This window comes from Pleurodeles waltl, chromosome 12, assembly GCF_031143425.1.
Source record: "Pleurodeles waltl isolate 20211129_DDA chromosome 12, aPleWal1.hap1.20221129, whole genome shotgun sequence".
Classification (NCBI taxonomy): Eukaryota; Metazoa; Chordata; class Amphibia; order Caudata; family Salamandridae; genus Pleurodeles; species Pleurodeles waltl.
In genome coordinates, this window is record NC_090451.1 from 715,072,005 (window position 1) to 715,089,334 (window position 17,330).

The 17,330-nt window shown below is 47.3% G+C and overlaps 2 pseudogenes; both read left to right on the forward strand.

The window, feature by feature from the left end:
* The window catches only part of LOC138267309 (zinc finger protein 208-like), a 331,096-nt pseudogene that overhangs the window by 309,559 nt on the left and 4,207 nt on the right, over positions 1-17,330 (forward strand).
* The window catches only part of LOC138266960 (zinc finger protein 850-like), a 61,653-nt pseudogene that overhangs the window by 29,591 nt on the left and 14,732 nt on the right, over positions 1-17,330 (forward strand).

Sequence of the window (17,330 nt, forward strand, 5' to 3'; positions counted from 1 at the left end):
ACTTCACCGAGCCACTGGTCGCACCGCGACCTGTGGGTCCCGCACTCCGGCATCAACTGCTCACACCGCAGCCTGGGCCTCCCCGACAAGGACGCTCCTGCTGACACTGGTGCCGCTGCCTGCACTGTGGCCTCTGGACACTGCTGGTGAGGAGCACAAATCACTGTCCTGTCCCGCATTGCTGGCTTGGGAAGCCGACGACAGTGCTTCCGCAAGAAAAACGCCGCTGCCTCCACTGTGACCTGTGGGCACTGCACGTTGCACCACCCCGCTTCACAATGTCACATGTCAATTAAGTCACATGCCTTGCAAATCGAACTCCGAGCTGATGAAGTCAGGTGCGCCAGCGTTGAAGACGTCGGAGCTGCGGTGCGAAGCAGGACAATATGAAGTGCGGTGCCCACAGCTCTCACCGACGCTGCTGGACGGCGTCACCAAGCCGCTGCCTGCACCGTGACCTGTGGGCACCGCACTTCATATTGTCCTGCTTTGCACCGCAGCTCCGACGTCTTCAACGCTGGCGCACCTGACTTCATTAGCTCGGAGTTCGATTTGCAAGGCATGTGACTTCAAGGGCCCAACGACTCCTGCACCAACTCTGGAACCGACACCGCGATATCAGCGACGCCGCTCTCCGAAGCTCACCACAAGGATCACAACGCCCTACAAATCCAAGGTACTGTTTGGGTGTCTTCCCGGACCATAGCTGGCCTGTGACGCCGGGCTAGTCTGAACTGTTGGGTTTGTTGCTTGCAACGCCGTGATAGCCCCTGGTGGAGCTATTGACTTCAAGGAACTGTATTTTTGAGTAAATCTTGCAGAATTCATATTTTTATTACTGTATGTTGGATTTTTATCATATTTGGTCTTGTTTTAAATAGATAAATATTGGCTATTTTTCTAAAACTGGTGTGGTGTCCTTTTGTAGTGTTTTCACTGTTTTACTGTGTGTTATGTGCAAATGCTTTACACATTGCTTCTGAGATAAGCCTGACTGCTCGGGCCAAGCTACCAAGGGGGTGAGCAGGGGTTATCGGAGTGGGTATCTTCCTTATCCTGACTAGAGGGAGGCTCCCTACTTGGACATGGTGCAAACCGACTGCCAACTAGAGTCCCCATTTCTAACAGCAGTGCAGTACCAAATTCCTCATAATTCAGTAAGATGAAGTGCACAGATTCCTCACAATGCAGTAAAATGCAGTGCAGTGTGCACAGATCCCTCACAGTGCAGTAAGGTAAAGTGCAGTGTGCACAGATTCCTCACAGGGCAGTAAAATACAGTGCAGTGTCCACAGATTTCTCACCGTGCAGTAAGATGCATTGCAGTGCAAGGAATCCTCATAGTGCAGTAGTGCAGTAAAAGGCAGTGCAGTACCAAATTCCTCATAATTCAGTAAGATGAGGTGCACAGATACCTCACAGTGCAGTAAGATGGAGTGCAGTGACACAGATTCCTCGTAGTGCAGTAAGATGCAGTGCAGTGGCCGGATTCCTCATAGTGCAGTAAGATGACGTGCAAGACACAATGCAGTGATATAGATTCCTAATAGTGCAGTAAGATGCAGTTCACAGATTTCTCACAGTGCAGTAAGATGCAGCGCACAGATTCCTCACAGTGCACTAAGATGCAGTGCAGTATGTACAGATGCCTCATAGTGAAGTAAGATACAGTGCAGCATGCAGAGATTCCTCACAGTGAAGTAAGATGCAGTGCAGTGTACAGATTCCTCATAGTGCAGTAAGATGCAATGCAGTGTACACAGATTCCTCATAGTGAAGTAAGATGCAGTGCAGTGGCCGGATTCCTCATAGTGCAGTAAGATGACGTGCAAGACACAATGCAGTGATATAGATTCCTAATAGTGCAGTAAGATGCAGTTCACAGATTTCTCACAGTGCAGTAAGATGCAGCGCACAGATTCCTCACAGTGCACTAAGATGCAGTGCAGTGTGTACAGATGCCTCATAGTGAAGTAAGATACAGTGCAGCATGCAGAGATTCCTCACAGTGAAGTAAGATGCAGTGCAGTGCACAGATTCCTCACAGTGCAGTAAGATACAGCCTCCTCATGGTGCAGTAAGATGCAGTGCAGTGTGTACAGATTCCTCAGAGTGCAGTAAGATGCAGCACAGTGCACATATCCCTCATAGTGCAGTAAGATGCAGTTCCTTTGTGCACAGACTCCCTGTAGCACAGTAAAATGCAGCGAGCACAGATTCCTCATAGTGGAATATGATTCAGTACGGTGTACATATTGCTCACAGTGCAGTAAGGTGCAGTGCACAGGTTCCTCATTGTGCTGCAAGATGCAGTGTAGTGTGCTCAGATTCCTCACAGTACAGTAAGATGTGGCACAGATTCCTCATAGTGCAGTAAAATGCAGTGCAGTAACACAAATTCCTCATAATTCAACACGATGCAGCCCCTCACAGGAAATCAGCATCCAGCTCTCCCATTATTTCACAACAAAATCAGCGGCATTTATAGCAACTTTGCCCCAAAATTGGACCTGTCCGCCTTTATCATCTTCCAATCCAACAAGAATTCACCTGATATTTCCCTGATCTGATGGCTCATTATCACCCCTCTAAAAAACACATCTATCATGTGCTCCAACCACTCTGGTGCCCCCTCCAACCCTTGCCCCCACTTCATCTTCACCAAAGGACTTGACCCCATATACAAGACCCTCACTCCAATCCTCCATGACTCTCACTGCAGTCACTTTCCTGGATGCCTGGAAACACTTAACCATATTACCACTTTTGAAAAAACCTTTATCGGACCTGAATACTCTGGTAAACCACACATCTATCTCCCTCCTCCCCTACTTGGTACCCATTCTGGAAAAACTGATAAACAGCCTACTGGTTAACCACCTTAACACTAACCACCTCCTGGACCCCTCCCAGTCTGGTTTCAGACCTAACGGAAAGCACAGAGTCTGCCCTCCTCGCCGCCACCGACGAAATCTGTCTAATCATGGGCAAGGGAAATGCAGTAGTACTCCTTCTACTTGACTGCTCTGCAGCCTTCTACACCATCCCCCGCTCCATTCTCATCCAGCGCCTCCAAGAGACGTGAATCCATGGAACACGTTTCAGGTGTATTGGCTACTTCCTTGCAAGATGCACCCAATCGGAGATCCTTGCCCCTGCACTCTTCTTCTACCTCTAGCTTGACCTGTGGCATCTGTCAGGGCTCTTTGGCCAGCCCCACGCCACCCAGTTCTTCTCCGCCTTCTCTGAAGACATCTCTGAGACCCAGACAACTTTCAATAACTGCTTTTCTGAACTCACAGGCTGGATGAAGCCCAACTGCTTGAAGCCCAACTCCGACGTGACAGAAGTGGCACACTTTGGAAAATACACCTCTTTTTGGACCTTGGCCTGATGGCCTTGTGACCTAGGACCCATACTCAGCAGGAACCTGGGAATAATGCTCTCAATCAAATCTCGATGTCCAACCAGGTCAACACAGTTTCCTCATCATGCATTCATCCCCTCCACCTCCTCAGAAAAGTATTCAGATTGCTCCCTCTCAACACCCGAGTAACTGTCACTCAAGCGCTGCTCACCAGTGCACTCTATTCTCTTTAAACTCCTCATACACAGCCCTATGAAGCATTACATAAACAAGGCCCTGCTTACCTGAAAAACTTCACCAGCCAGATTTCTCTGGTTGGTCCACTTTCTGTTTGCCCATGTGGCCCTCAATCTATAGAGCCAGAACTGCTGGCCATACCTCTTCCTACCTGGCATCTAAAGCCTGGAACCGCCTTCATATCGGAGCCTCAAGCTCTATATTTAAATTTGACAGGAGACTAAAAAAGTGGCTCTAAATCAAAGTAGTTTCTCCTTCCTTTTGGCGCCAGGATACCCTCCTGGGTGAAACGTGCACATACAAATGCACATAACATAATGTTACTAGGTTTGGTTTGAAGAGCATCTATGCCCCCATATTTCTCCGCCTTGTGGCTCATGAAAGATCATCCATTCCCCTTAGGCCTCTATCCATGATTGACTATTTTGGAAATACTCTAGGCTCTCCTTTAAGTCTAGGCCCTCTATGGAAGGACTTTGTCAGGAGTGGGGTTTGGCCTGCTGGCTGCTCTGTGTGGCCCACTTTGTGTGTTCATTTGTCAGTAAGCACTGCAGGGTACTTTGGATTAACAGTCTGTGAGGCATTCAGATGAAGGTGCAGCTCCACCGTTCTCAAACTAACAACCCCTGTAAGGGTCTCACCTTTTCCCCCTTACTAAACCCATTCAAACCTTTGTAAATATGATGCTGAAAGGTATTGTGAGTCACTTTCATGATACTGTGAATACTTTTGTTGTTCTGGGCATGAGTCAGATAAAACTCTCCAAGTTAGTGTGTGGGTCATCCAAGCAGACCTCTTTCTGTAGTATTCAGTTTCATAATATCCTGGTTCCACTAAAGGTGTATCTTGTTCTGTAGAGTACCAGCCACTCTAACCATCATTCAGTTTTTGCATGACACATGTATTCTTAAAAGCGTTCACCCACAAACGCAAATCCACCCTAAGAGTGTAACTGGACTCATGTCTTTTGGGACAGGTGTATGAGGGAATGTTGTATAAGGCGCTGGGCATCCTAATTTAGTGTATGCTTTTTTCAGTCTCTATTTTAAATTTATTCGGGTCCTTGGAATTATCAATTCAGTTTCCTTCTGCTTATCTTTCTTATTCTGTTTATTTTTGCAACACCTGTCTTCCCTTTTTCTAGCAATGCAATTCTCTTCCGGCCTGAATTTCTCTCTTAACACTCTTTCTTCCTGGCCCCTGAATCTTTTGTTTTGTGTTTGCTAATTGCATTCAAGCCTACTGTGACGTAGAGAGTCCTTGCTAACCAGCAGCAGTCTTGCTGAAGAGGCAATGGCAGGCTTGTCCCTCCATGCTAAAGCCTCTTCAGAATCAAGTGCCTCTATTCTTCCCTGACAAGGTGCTGTGGTGACAGTGTCCATGATGCTCATCCAGGAGCCCTAGGATTATTCAGAATAGCACAACAGAGATGAACGATGCCACTAGTGAGTTCCACAGCAGGTCAGTAGGCTGTTATTTCACACCAAAATAAAACGGTATCATGTGCCCATTTGTTTTGTAATGCACGCGTTATAAATTATCAGTAAACTATGATGCATGAAATGATGGTTTCAGAAGCCGCGTGATTTTTAATCACTCTGCTTCTTCAGAAGCTGTTCTGTGTTTCTGAAAGTATTTCACCATCAACATCTTTTTAGAATGCGGGTGCTGTGTGTTAAATATTAAAACGTACTCATTTGTACTGGGCAGTTATCGCCCTTTCATTAAGATAGTACATCTGCTGAATCCAACCTTTATAATTAGCTGGATGCAGTTCATTGCATGTCTTCTCTGAATATCTACAGAATCGCAAATGTAATTGCCATACAGACCCCTGTAAGAAGAGAAGGTGTCTGGCTTTCAGCCAGTTTTCCTACTTTAATGCTCTTTATTTCTTTATGTATGTTGAGTTCTTGGATGATGCTATCATGCCTGGAGTTGGGAAAGAGAAATCCCACACTGCTTGGCTCTGGAGAGCGTGCACCCCTGTCCAAAGTTAAACTTCTCAAGCTGTAGTAGTTTGACCCTACCCCAGCGCACAAGACGATCATGAGTGTATGCTGAGGCCTTTTGTGAAACAAGTAATGAGGATGGAGCAGAGCTCTGAGGTTGGTAGGTCACACCACATGCACCCTCCTTCTCCGAGGGTGCCTACTGTCACCTTGCTGGGGTGCAGAGGACTGACAGTTGTGGCAGGGAGCCTGTTTTTAATAAGAAGGGCAGGCCTTTTTAGCAGTCGCCTGCTAGAGAGTGTGGCCTGCTGGCATCGCCCACATTTGTAGGTCAAAGCATACCAGACAGCGCAGCTGTCTCTTTAGCTAATGACATCTTGGGACACTTGGAAAGCTTCCCTGGAAATATATTCTGCCTGTTACTTACCATTGGCTTTTTGGTATGTAAGTCACATTTTAATGCTTGCTACTTGTTTTTATTATGGCTTTATTATGTTTTAGGCTTTATTATGTTTTAGGCTGTCCAGCTTGAGTTTGTCCTTTCCCTTGCCCAGACCTTATTTACAATATCTTTTCGACTGCTTCCTTCCTGTAAGCTGCCCTTTACATTTTGTTCTGATCTTATCACATTTGCTGTGCATTCAAAGGCAGAGGTCAAAGGTCAGGCTCTGTCTTCCGAGGGAGCTTAGTGTTTACTTTTCTTTCTCTGACTTCAAAGTGAGAGGCTTTATCTGAAAATCATGTTGGCTACTAGGGGTAATTCTGAAGTGTGGTGGAAGCAAATATTTTAATACCATAAAAACAAATCAGTACACTAGGTAATGCCATTTCCACACATTATAGTTTGTGTGCTGTATACCTTTATAAATAAAACTGTATGTCTGTGCAACTATAATGGTCATTTCGATTGAAGATGTGTTGTCTGTAATGGAAATCTGTTACCACACCATGAATACTCCACTTTACCCCACTTCACTCTGCTCTGTGCCACTCTACTTTATGCCACTCCTCACTGCTCTCTACTCTGCACCATTCCACGCTACACCACTTCAGTCAATGCCTCGCTACTTTGCATCACTACATTCCAATGTACTGTATCCCATTCAACTCCACAGCGCACCACAATACTGTTCTCCACTGTACTGTTGCCACTGAATGTTTCGCCACTGCAGTCTACACCACTCCTCTATGCCACTCCACCCGACGCCACTGCAGTCTACACCACTCCTCTATGCCACTCCACCCGACGCCACTGCAGTCTACACCACTCCTCTATGCCACTCCACCCGACGCCACTGCAGTCTACACCACTCTATGCCACTCCACCCGTCGCCACTGCAGTCTACACCACTCCTCTATGCCACTCCACCCGACGCCACTGCAGTCTACACCACTCCTCTATGCCACTCCACCTGACGCCACTGCAGTCTACACCACTCCTCTATGCCACTCCACCCAATGCCACTGCAGTCTACACCACTCCTCTATGCCACTCCACCCGACGCCACTACAGTCTACGCCACTCCTCTATGCCATTTCACCCGACACCACTGCAGTCTACGCCACTCCACCCGACGCCCCTGCAGTCTACGCTGCACCACTCCACTCTTCACCACTCTTCTCTGTACCACTTTTCTTCATGCCACTGCAGTCTACACCACTGCACTCTACGCCAATGCACTCTCGAGAACATTATTAAAAAACAATGCACTCTACGCCACTATACTCTACAGCACTATGCAACTGCACTCTACACCATTGTACTCTAAACTACTGCACTCTATGCCATTCTATGCTACTCTGCACCACTGTACTTTACACCACTTCTCTGTATGCCACTCTACTCTGCACCTCTGCACTCTACGCCACTATATTCTGGCCACTGCACTCTTTACCATTGTACTCCATGCCACTCGATGCCAATCACTATTCACCACTCTAATATGCACCAGTGCACTCTACAACAGTGTACTCTGCAACACTGCACTCTGCCACTGAGCTCTACTTTATGCCATTGCACTCTACACCACTGCAGTCTACTCTGCACCACTCTTTGCCAGTGCACTTTACCCCACTACACCTTATGCCACTCTGTTCTGCCACTCCATTCAGCACTGCTGCACTCTTTGCCACTGCACTCTACCCCAATCCACTCTAAAGCACTCTTATCTACTCTGCATCGCTGCACTCTACAATATTGCACTCTACGGCACTCTACTCTATGCCACTGCACTCTACGACTCTATATTCCAATCTCCACTATTCCACTCCAGGCCACTCCTCGCTACACCACTGCACTCTGTGTCAATGCACTGTACACTACTGTACTCAAAACCATTACACTCCACTGTACGCCACTGCACACTACTCTGCAACACTATGCCATTGCACTCTGTCCCACAGACTCTACCCCAGTGCACTCTACACCACTGTGCTGTAAGCCACTCTATTCAACTCTGCATCACTGTCCTTTATGCCACTAATCTTCACACCCTTCACTCTGTGCCACAGCACCCTGCCACTGCACTATAAGCCACTCTACTGTATACCACTGCACTCTGACACTCTACTCTCTGCCAATGCAGTTTCTTCCACTGAATTCTCCGTCACTCTACTCTGCGCCACTGCACCACTCTGTCACTGCACTCTATGCTACTCTAACCTACTGTACACCACTGCACTTAAAGCCACTCCACTCTACACCTCTGTACTCTACTCTGCACCACTCCACTATATGCCAATGCACCACTGCACTCTGCCACTGCACTGTACACTCCATTCTAGGCCACTTCACTGTACTCTGAAACAGTCTACTCTACGCCACTGCACTCTACCCAGTGTACTCTATATCACTTTACACAACTGCACTCTAATCCAACTATTCTGCACCACTGCAGTCTAATGCCATTTTACTCTGCAACACTCTATTCCACTGCACGCTCGGCCACTACGCTTTTGCTCTGTTGCTGCACTCTACTTCACTCTATTCTACTCTTCACTACTGCATTGTGTGCCAGTGCTGTCTACAGCACTCTACTCTGCAACATTGTACTCTACGCCACTGCAGTCTGACACTCTACCCTGCAAGACTGCACTCTGTGGCACTGCACTCTACTCTGTACCACTCATTCCTTCGCCAGTGCACTTTATGCCATTGCACTCTACACCACTCTAATCTACTCTGTACCACTGCACTCTGCGCAACTCTGTGCCACTGCACTCTACGAGAATCTCCTCTATACCTCTGGACTCTACATTTTACCACTCCACTTTACCCTGCATCCTTCAATCTCCTCTGAAACAAATGCCTCTATGCCACTACACTCAGTGCCACTGTACTCCACTGTGCCCCACTCCACCCTACGCCATTGCACTCTACATCATTGAATTCAACGGCACTGCAATTTATGCTGTGCCACTCTACTTTGCACCACTGTACTCTGCACTCTACACCAATGCACTCTTTGCTACTTTACTCACAACCAATGCACTCTGCGCCACGGCACTCTATTCCAATTTACTCTGCACCATTGTATTTTATGCTACTTCATTCTAGGTCACCCTAGAACACTCTACTCTATGATGCTCTATTCCATTAAACTCTCCTCCACTCTGACACTGTACGCCACTCTACTCCTCTCCACACCACTCTACTCCACAACCTTTACACCACTACACACTACACCACTCCACAGAGCACTATATCACTCTGCTGTACTCCACTCTTACACCATACTCCACTCTACATAATTCTGCGACACTCTACTCCACTCTACACCCTTCTACTTTACAGCACTTCCTCCGTGACACTCCACAACACTATACCAGTCCACTCTTCACCACTCCTTGACTCTGTACGTTACTCAGCTCTACTCTACCCCACTCCATGACACGCCACAAGTCTCTACGCCACTCCTTAACACCTCACTCTACTCCACTGCACACTACTTTACATCACTCCACGTCACTCTCTTCACCACTAACGTTTAGCCATGCTGAACTGCATCCAGTCTGTTGTATGACATGGCTAAAACATATTGACAAAGCCAATAGCTCTTGCATAGGCAAGATCTATTGGGTTTGACAGTGCTTGTTTTCACTTTGCCTCTCACCTGCAACCAGGTCCTTCACCATATGGGAGTGTTGTAGATGGAGTATGGATTTGTCTATCAGTGTTAGTAACTGTAGCCCATGGAGTATGTGGTGCATGTGACCAAGGCCACACTGACTTCTGTTTTGAATGTAGCATAATCCAGATGGAGGGAGGCGAAGAGATCCCAAACAGCTGATGTGAAATGGAAGGGCCTTTTCCAGTAGTGTGGAATATAATAAAATATCTACTTGTCCATTGGATAGGATGTGTCAAAAACCTGCCCTGTAAAAGAATAAACTTGTCCCTTTGGTGCCACGCATAGCAGCGACAAGTTATGGCAGCAACTTCATTATATAAGAGCTCTGATTATAGACTCTGTTTATGACCAGGCTTATACTATAGGAAAGTTTGAATACTAGCAATTGCCTTATATTGCCACCTTTCCTCAGATCTACATACTGGGGCTGGAGGTAGCGGTAAAAATAGTTCCAGCGTTGGAATGCCCTTTTGAGTCTGTGCAAACCTACTAAGCTGCATGCTTTAGGGTTTTTTATCTGCGGTTCCCCATGGGCTGCAGCATGTATTGTGCCACCCATGGGAGCCCATGCAAAATGGGTCTGCAGGCCTGCCATTGCAGTCTGCATTAAAAGGTGCATGCACCCTTTCACTACAGATCACTGCACCAGGTCACTTTAAGTCACCCCTATGGTAGCCCTACTAGCCCAGAGGGCAGAGTGCAAGTACCTGTGTGTGAGGGAACCCCTGCATGACCCCCTAGGAAATCCAGCTCCATTACACTGGACTTCGTAAGTGCGGGGAAACAATTTTACCTGTGTACTGGACACAGGTCACTACCTACGTCCAGCTACATAATGGTAAATCCGAACCTGGGGATGTTTGGTATCAAACATGTCGTAATCATACCCCAATACTGTTGCCAGTATTGGTTGTATGATTCTATGCACTCTGGGTGTTCCTTAGATTACCCCGGGGTTTTGCTCCTACCAGTCTTCCAGGGCTTTGCAAGCAGCCCGCGCTGCTGTCACCCTGCAGACGGGTTTCTGCCCTCCTGCTGCTTGACCAGTTCATGTCGGGGAAGGCAGAACAAAGGATTTCCTGTGGGAGAGGGAGGCAACACCCTCGCCCCATGGAAATAGGTGTCACGGCTTGGGAGGGGTAGCCTCCCCAAGTCACTGGTGTGCTTTGAAGGTCATATTTAGTGCCCTCCTTGCATAAACCGGTTAGCACCAGTCCAGGGACGTCCGGTCCCTGCTTTGGCGCAAACCTGGATAAAGAAAAGGCGAGTGACCACACCCCTGTCCATCACCACCCCAGGGGTGGTGCCCAGAGTTCCTCCAGGTGGCCACTTTGTTCTGCCATCTTGAATCCAAGATGTGCAGAGGCCCCTGGGAGCATCTGAGTGGCCAGGTCAAGCAGGTGATGTCACTGCCCCCTCCTGATAGGTGGTCACCTTGAAGGTGACCAAACCTCATTTTATAGCTTTTTAAGGTCTCCCTCTTGGGTGGGTCCTTAGTTTTGACGTGCAGAATTCCACCACAACTCCTCTGCTTTGTTTACTTCATCTTCTGGCCACTGGAACCGCATCTGGACTACGCAGGAACCGACAATATTCAACTTCATCGACAACTCCGGAATTGCGTGGATCCTGCATCATAACTGGTGGTCTGGAGTGGTCCCCTTGGTCCTCTCTACCAGCTTTCTAACTTGGGAAACGGTAAGTCCTTGCAGGACAGTACCCCTCTGCACTGCGACTCTTGCAGCTACCAGGGCTTGTTTGCTCCTCCTCCAAGGGATCTTCAGGCTCCGTGTAGCCACGGGCCCCAGCACTTCTTACTGCAACGCACAGTCTCCTTCTCCAGTGACATGGGACACTTCTTCCGGTGAGCTGAGGGGACCTCACTGCAAATCCTTTGCCTGCTGCCAGTGGGTTGTCTGTGGGGGTTGCCTCCTCTTCTTGTGACTCTTCCAGCTGCTGAGGGTCACCTTGGACTCCTCTCCTTGGCTCAAGCTGGTCCTCTTCAGCCTTGCAAACCTCCTTTTCCATTTTCTGCATTTGCCATGGCTTGTTGGTGGTTTTCCAGCACCACTAACAAACTGCATCATGACCATTGACGTGGGACATCACTTGCATTGCTTCTGGAACTCCTCTTCTGCCTCTGGGCTGCACTTCTGACCTTCTTCGTCCATCGTCAACCTGGTCTGCGTTCACAGAAGGGTGGGTAGTGGCTCCTTTCACAACCGGATACTCCATCTAAAACTGGACTTGGTTCCTTTCCTCTGCAGGTCCTCTTCTGACAGGATCCACCTTGGCACTCTTCCAATCTTGGTTGAGTCTTGCACAATCCTTTTCCAAAGTCCTCCTGTTGGGTTTGGGGAAAACCAGGTACGTACATCTTCTCTCCTGGTCGCTAGGGGGCACCCTGGTACTTACCTTTTGAGGTTCTTAATTCCTTCAGCTCCCCTCTTCTGATTCCACATTCTTGAGTGGGGAACTGCCTTCCACATTCCACTTTTGTCCGCCCCCCCCCCGGGCCCTCACTATTGTTTTTACCAATGCCTATTGCTTTCCATGCTATTTACTGATATTAGTGTGTTTACCTACCTCCAGTTGGGTTATTGCTTATACAGTATTTTAGTATTTATGTTACAAAAGCAAAGGTATTTTATGTTAGTAACATTGTGGTTCTTTCATGTGTGTAAGTGCTGTGTGACTGTAGTGGTATTGTTTTATATGTCTCCTAGTTAAGTGTTGGCTGCTCATCCACAGCTACCTCTAGAGAGCCCTAGCTTCCTAGACTCTGCCTACACTTCACTAATAGGGGATACCTGGACCTGGTATAGGGTGATAACGCAATAGGTGTTAAACACACACCAGGCCAGCTTCCAACATTGGTGGTGCAGCAGTGGGATATGACACTTACAATTGCCTTTCCACATTGTCACTAGTCACTTTCCACAGGAACGACCATTACTAGTTGTTAGGAATACACTACACTTAGTTGTTAGGATTTCTAGTCTCCTAAGTTTGGGTAAGCTAGGTGTCTAGCATAGCCCTTGCTACAAACTTTCCTAGGGAGCCTAGTGTTAGAGTAGTTAGGCACACCTACATCACTCTAGCCAGAATGTCTTAAGTAGAGCCCACCTCTCAGGCCCCAGACTCTCACTGTGAGAGTCTCACTTACAAAAGTTAAGGGAGATGTGAGCATCTAGAAAACTAAAGATAGGGAGAAATCCCAACAAGAGTCTTCTTCTAGAGTTACTTCTCCAGGCTGACCAGGACAATGCAGGTAGCCAGGAGGAGGAGGAGGAAGTAGAAACAAACTCTCCAGTCCTAGACAGGGTAGATTTAGGCTACACTAGGGAGGGTCAGGAAGAATCTGGGGAACACCACATCCCTGTTAGGAGCACTTCAGTGAGTGGCAGGGGTAATTCCAGTAGGCCCACATTTACTCTGAGAGGGTTGGTTCAGAGAGTTCCCAGAAGGAGGGATAGGTCCTCCTCTGTCCATTCCCATGTCTCACTGTTCCACCTCAGGGGAAGATTCCTTAGATAGGGAGCTTAGGAAACTGAGGTTGGAGGAGGCCATGCTGAGGCTGCAGCAGCAACAGCTACCCCTACATAGCTAAGCCTTAGCAGCAGAGAGGGAGGGGCAGGGTTTGGGGTTAGTCCCCCATGGTGGCAGCAGTCTTAGCTTTAGGGACATCAGGGTCAGGGAGGACTCCTATGATTCTAGGAACCTGAGCAAGATAGTCCCACCTTACATGGTGGGAGATGACATTTATAAATGGTTCACTGTTTTGGAGAGGGCCTGTAAAGTACAGAGAGTCCCCCAAAGACAGTGGGCAGCAATCTTGTGGCTCTCATTCTCTGACAGGGGCAGAGACAAACTCCTCACTGTGAGGGAGGAAGATGCAGACAACTACACAGCACTCACAAATGCACTGTTAAATGGTTTTGGCTTGGCCACTGAACAATACAGAATCTAGTTCAGGAAAACCAAAAAGAAGTCCTCCCAAGTTTGGGTAGATTCTGTGGACTGCTTTGTTAAAGCTCTGAAAGGATGGTTGCATGGGAGCAAAGTTAGTGACTACCAGGGCTTGTGCAATCCAATTCTAAGAGAGCATATTTTGAATAACTGTATATCTGATCAGCTGCGTCATTCCCTGGTGGACTCTGATCTAACTTCTCCCAAAGAATTGTCTTGAGAAGTTGTATGGCGTCATTGATTTCCTGTCATGTTAGTGGGACCCCCAGCACCCTCCTGTCTGCCTCTGTCAGCAGCTGCAAAGACAGGCCACTCAAGTAATCAGACAGTCCACTTAATTCTAGATTGGGTGGTGCCGTGTAAACTGACCACAAATGGGCTGCAAGCACATTGTTTATTTCTTGCTGTGTCACTACAATTCAGAACTTCAGAGTTCTCTATTGTAGATACCGGTTTATTTGGGACTCCGCCTTTATTAGGCATGCTAATAATCAACCTACTTTTCCCCATCTAAATATAGCCTACATCTATTATGTTTTCTGATGTATTTTTCGAGCTGGTCCCACATTTCACATACCTTGTGTCTTTGTCTATCCGGCTCTTGTTTATGCTCAGGCTTCTCAGCCTGTAATTTTTCTAACCTGGCTGGTTCTTTAGACCTGTCGCTGTTTCTGTTCGAACACAGCGCTAATACTCACTGTGGCAGACATGCTGACGCCTCTAAGGAACACTTTGAGCAGCTCCCATTCCATTGCTCGACTAGTCACGGTACCCCAGGTAATCTCAAGTTAGCGTTGCAATGCCTCCTGTAGAGTGGTAAGAAGGATGGGATATGTAAGCGCCTCAGCCTGGAGACGCCAGAGTAGTGAATACGGTAATAATAATGGAGTGTGGTCCGATATATAATGTACCAGATAGGACACATCCTGGATGCAGTGCACAGCAAACGCCTGAACCAGAAAATAATTCTGCTATATGTACCCGAAGCAGGTGTGTAACATGGGTATTCGCGGGCGTTTGGGTGTTGCAATCGCAATACATTCACTAATCCCATTGCACCACATAGCTGTGCAAGCGAGGCTGATATGTTGGGTTTAACCCCGTTCCCGGGCAATACGATCCTGTGTGCCATCTAGAACACAACTGAAGTCCCCTGCAATGATTATTTCAATGTCAGCAAATAACTCCATTGATTTTAATAGCTGACCCTAAAAGGTCCCATCATCGATGATAGGGGAGTACACATTCACCAGCAAAATTGTGCCCGTCCTGCCTGCCCTCCAAAATCACATACTGCCATTCAGTGTCTACATGTGTCCTTGTATTGCTATATTGTGTTCCTGGTGCCATCCATATGAACGCCACTGTGCATAGCCAGAGTAAGAGGTGGCACAAATTTGTCCTCACCATTTTCTACTTAATGCGTGTATGCAATTCCCCCATGTATGTGTTTCCTGGAGGAATGCTACTTGTACCCTATACCTCTTAAGGAATGAGTGAACCTGATTGCGTTTCGTAGGGCTGTTGAGGTGTACTCACCGTTGTCTGCACAGGAACCGTGTACGCCTGCCTGGGCCCCCCGTTCTTCCCCATTATTCTCACCTGGGGTCGTGGCCCGAGCCCCGGGTCCAACCGCCCTCAGAATATTCAATAGTTTAATGAGCCATCCCTCCAAAAGGGCTAGCACCTCTAGGCCACCAGCGTAAGCCCCCGTTCGCACATTGGTAGATTCCTGTGCTGGTGCGTCTGTGGCACTCCTGTGCTCTCCAATGTAGGGGGAGTACGAAATGCTGTGGTAGCTATGAAGGCACAAAATTGTGAAAGTGCTGCAGGTTCAGGGGAGAATTACAGGTGTTGCTTGAGCTGTTTATAAATATTAATGCCCCCTGCACTCTCTCGCAGTCCTTGGGCTTTGTTGCCTGTGCATCACTGACCTCTAAGCGCCGTAGGATGGGGGCATCTGCCTTATCCATTCAGGACCAGGTAGTCCACACAGGGCTCCGTGCACAATAGGCACTCTTAAGAGCCTTTCGCCCCCTTCTCCACTGTTGATTTACTGATTCTGGTCGCTCACATCTCCCAGGTGGGCCGCTGCTTCAACCATCAGCCAGCCGTGTATTGCTTCCTCGGAGCATGGAAGGTGCCCAAAGCAGTCAGCCAGCCCAATGGGGTTCCCCAGCACCAGCAGCTGCCTGGCCCAGGAACACTGTGCCCGCACACCGGCTCCGACCCACCCCATCTCCTGGGGACCCAGGCCAGTAGCCCACTAGGAGTGGTGACCCCAGTGGCCAACATCTTGTGTCGCAGCCCCACTTCGTTCCATCTCCAAGTTTCCCCAGGCAGGGCGTCTATTCTTGCCTGTCGCCCTCAGGCCCGCCTTGGCAGCCTAAGTTTCATAAGGCTGGAACACAGCGTCCCTCAGCCTGCACGCCACTTCTCTGTCGCCACCGACCCATCAGCAGTGGGTACCAGTCCAGCCCACCAAGCCCAACCGGGATCACCAGGGGTAATCTCAGAAGACCTCTGTCGACCAGCCATCTTCAGCGGATCAGGCGCTACCAGACATTAACCACCTTGTTGTGGATTACCCAGGGTGGCAGAGGATGTTTGTCCCTACTATGGGATCTCGGGGAGTTTCGTCAATTCCGCCACCTTGCCCCCAATTATTGTTAATATAAATGATGATTATCAGTGATGCATGAACATGGGGTAATTTTAGTTGTTTGTTGCATGAACATGATAATTTTAGAAGTAGCTTACTTTCTATTTTTTTAAAACTCCAGAAGCAGTTTTGTGTTTTTCAAAACTTCTATCCATTAACATCTACTTTTTGTACGTTAAGTACCCCTAAGTATTTTGCTGAGAATAATAGACAATTATCAGTATTTCTGAAATAAATATGGGGTATCTAGTTGAACACAGTATCAAGTTAAAAACTACTTAAGCTACCCTGTGTAACTAGCTGGTTGCGGTGTACTGTTCGTTAGTACTGTATAATTGTAGGGCTGGTTGAAGCAGAGGCACATAAAAGAAGGTACCTGAGATCAAGCCTCCTTTGACACTCTGTTTCTTATATTTTTCCTGCACATCTGCCTAGCGTACTTTTAATATTCTTTTACTTCTCATTGAATTTACAAACTGTGTAATCTTATAACCAAAGCAGCTGCATTTTCATTTCACCATTTGTTACTTGTGTTTAGGATATATGTTTTTCTGTAATTGAGTTTGCATTTTCCTTGATCATATTTGGTTGCAAGGGCTGTTTTTTGATACCACAAATATTCACTAATGTCTTGAGTACGTTAAGTGGGGATTCATTTAATAATTACTGTGTATTTTTTTACATTCGATTGTTTTTTTAAATTCTTAGGCAGTGTGTGTGTCAGATTGTATAAAAGGGTAGTATGTTACAATGTTTTGTGTATTAACCTTTTTTTTTTAATGATAACTATTCTTTTAGTGATTTCAGTATCTTTACATCTAACAGGTACCAGACTGAAGGATAAATTTAAAGCTAAACATTTATGAACAAGCAGTTGAATTCCACTAGATGACCAAAGGACAAGCCATAGAGTAAGGCCTCCATTAATCAGAAACAGAAATAATCCAATGCATAATAAAAAAAAACTACTACGTGATCAGACGAAGGGTTAAAAAAAGAATCTAGAGCAATGG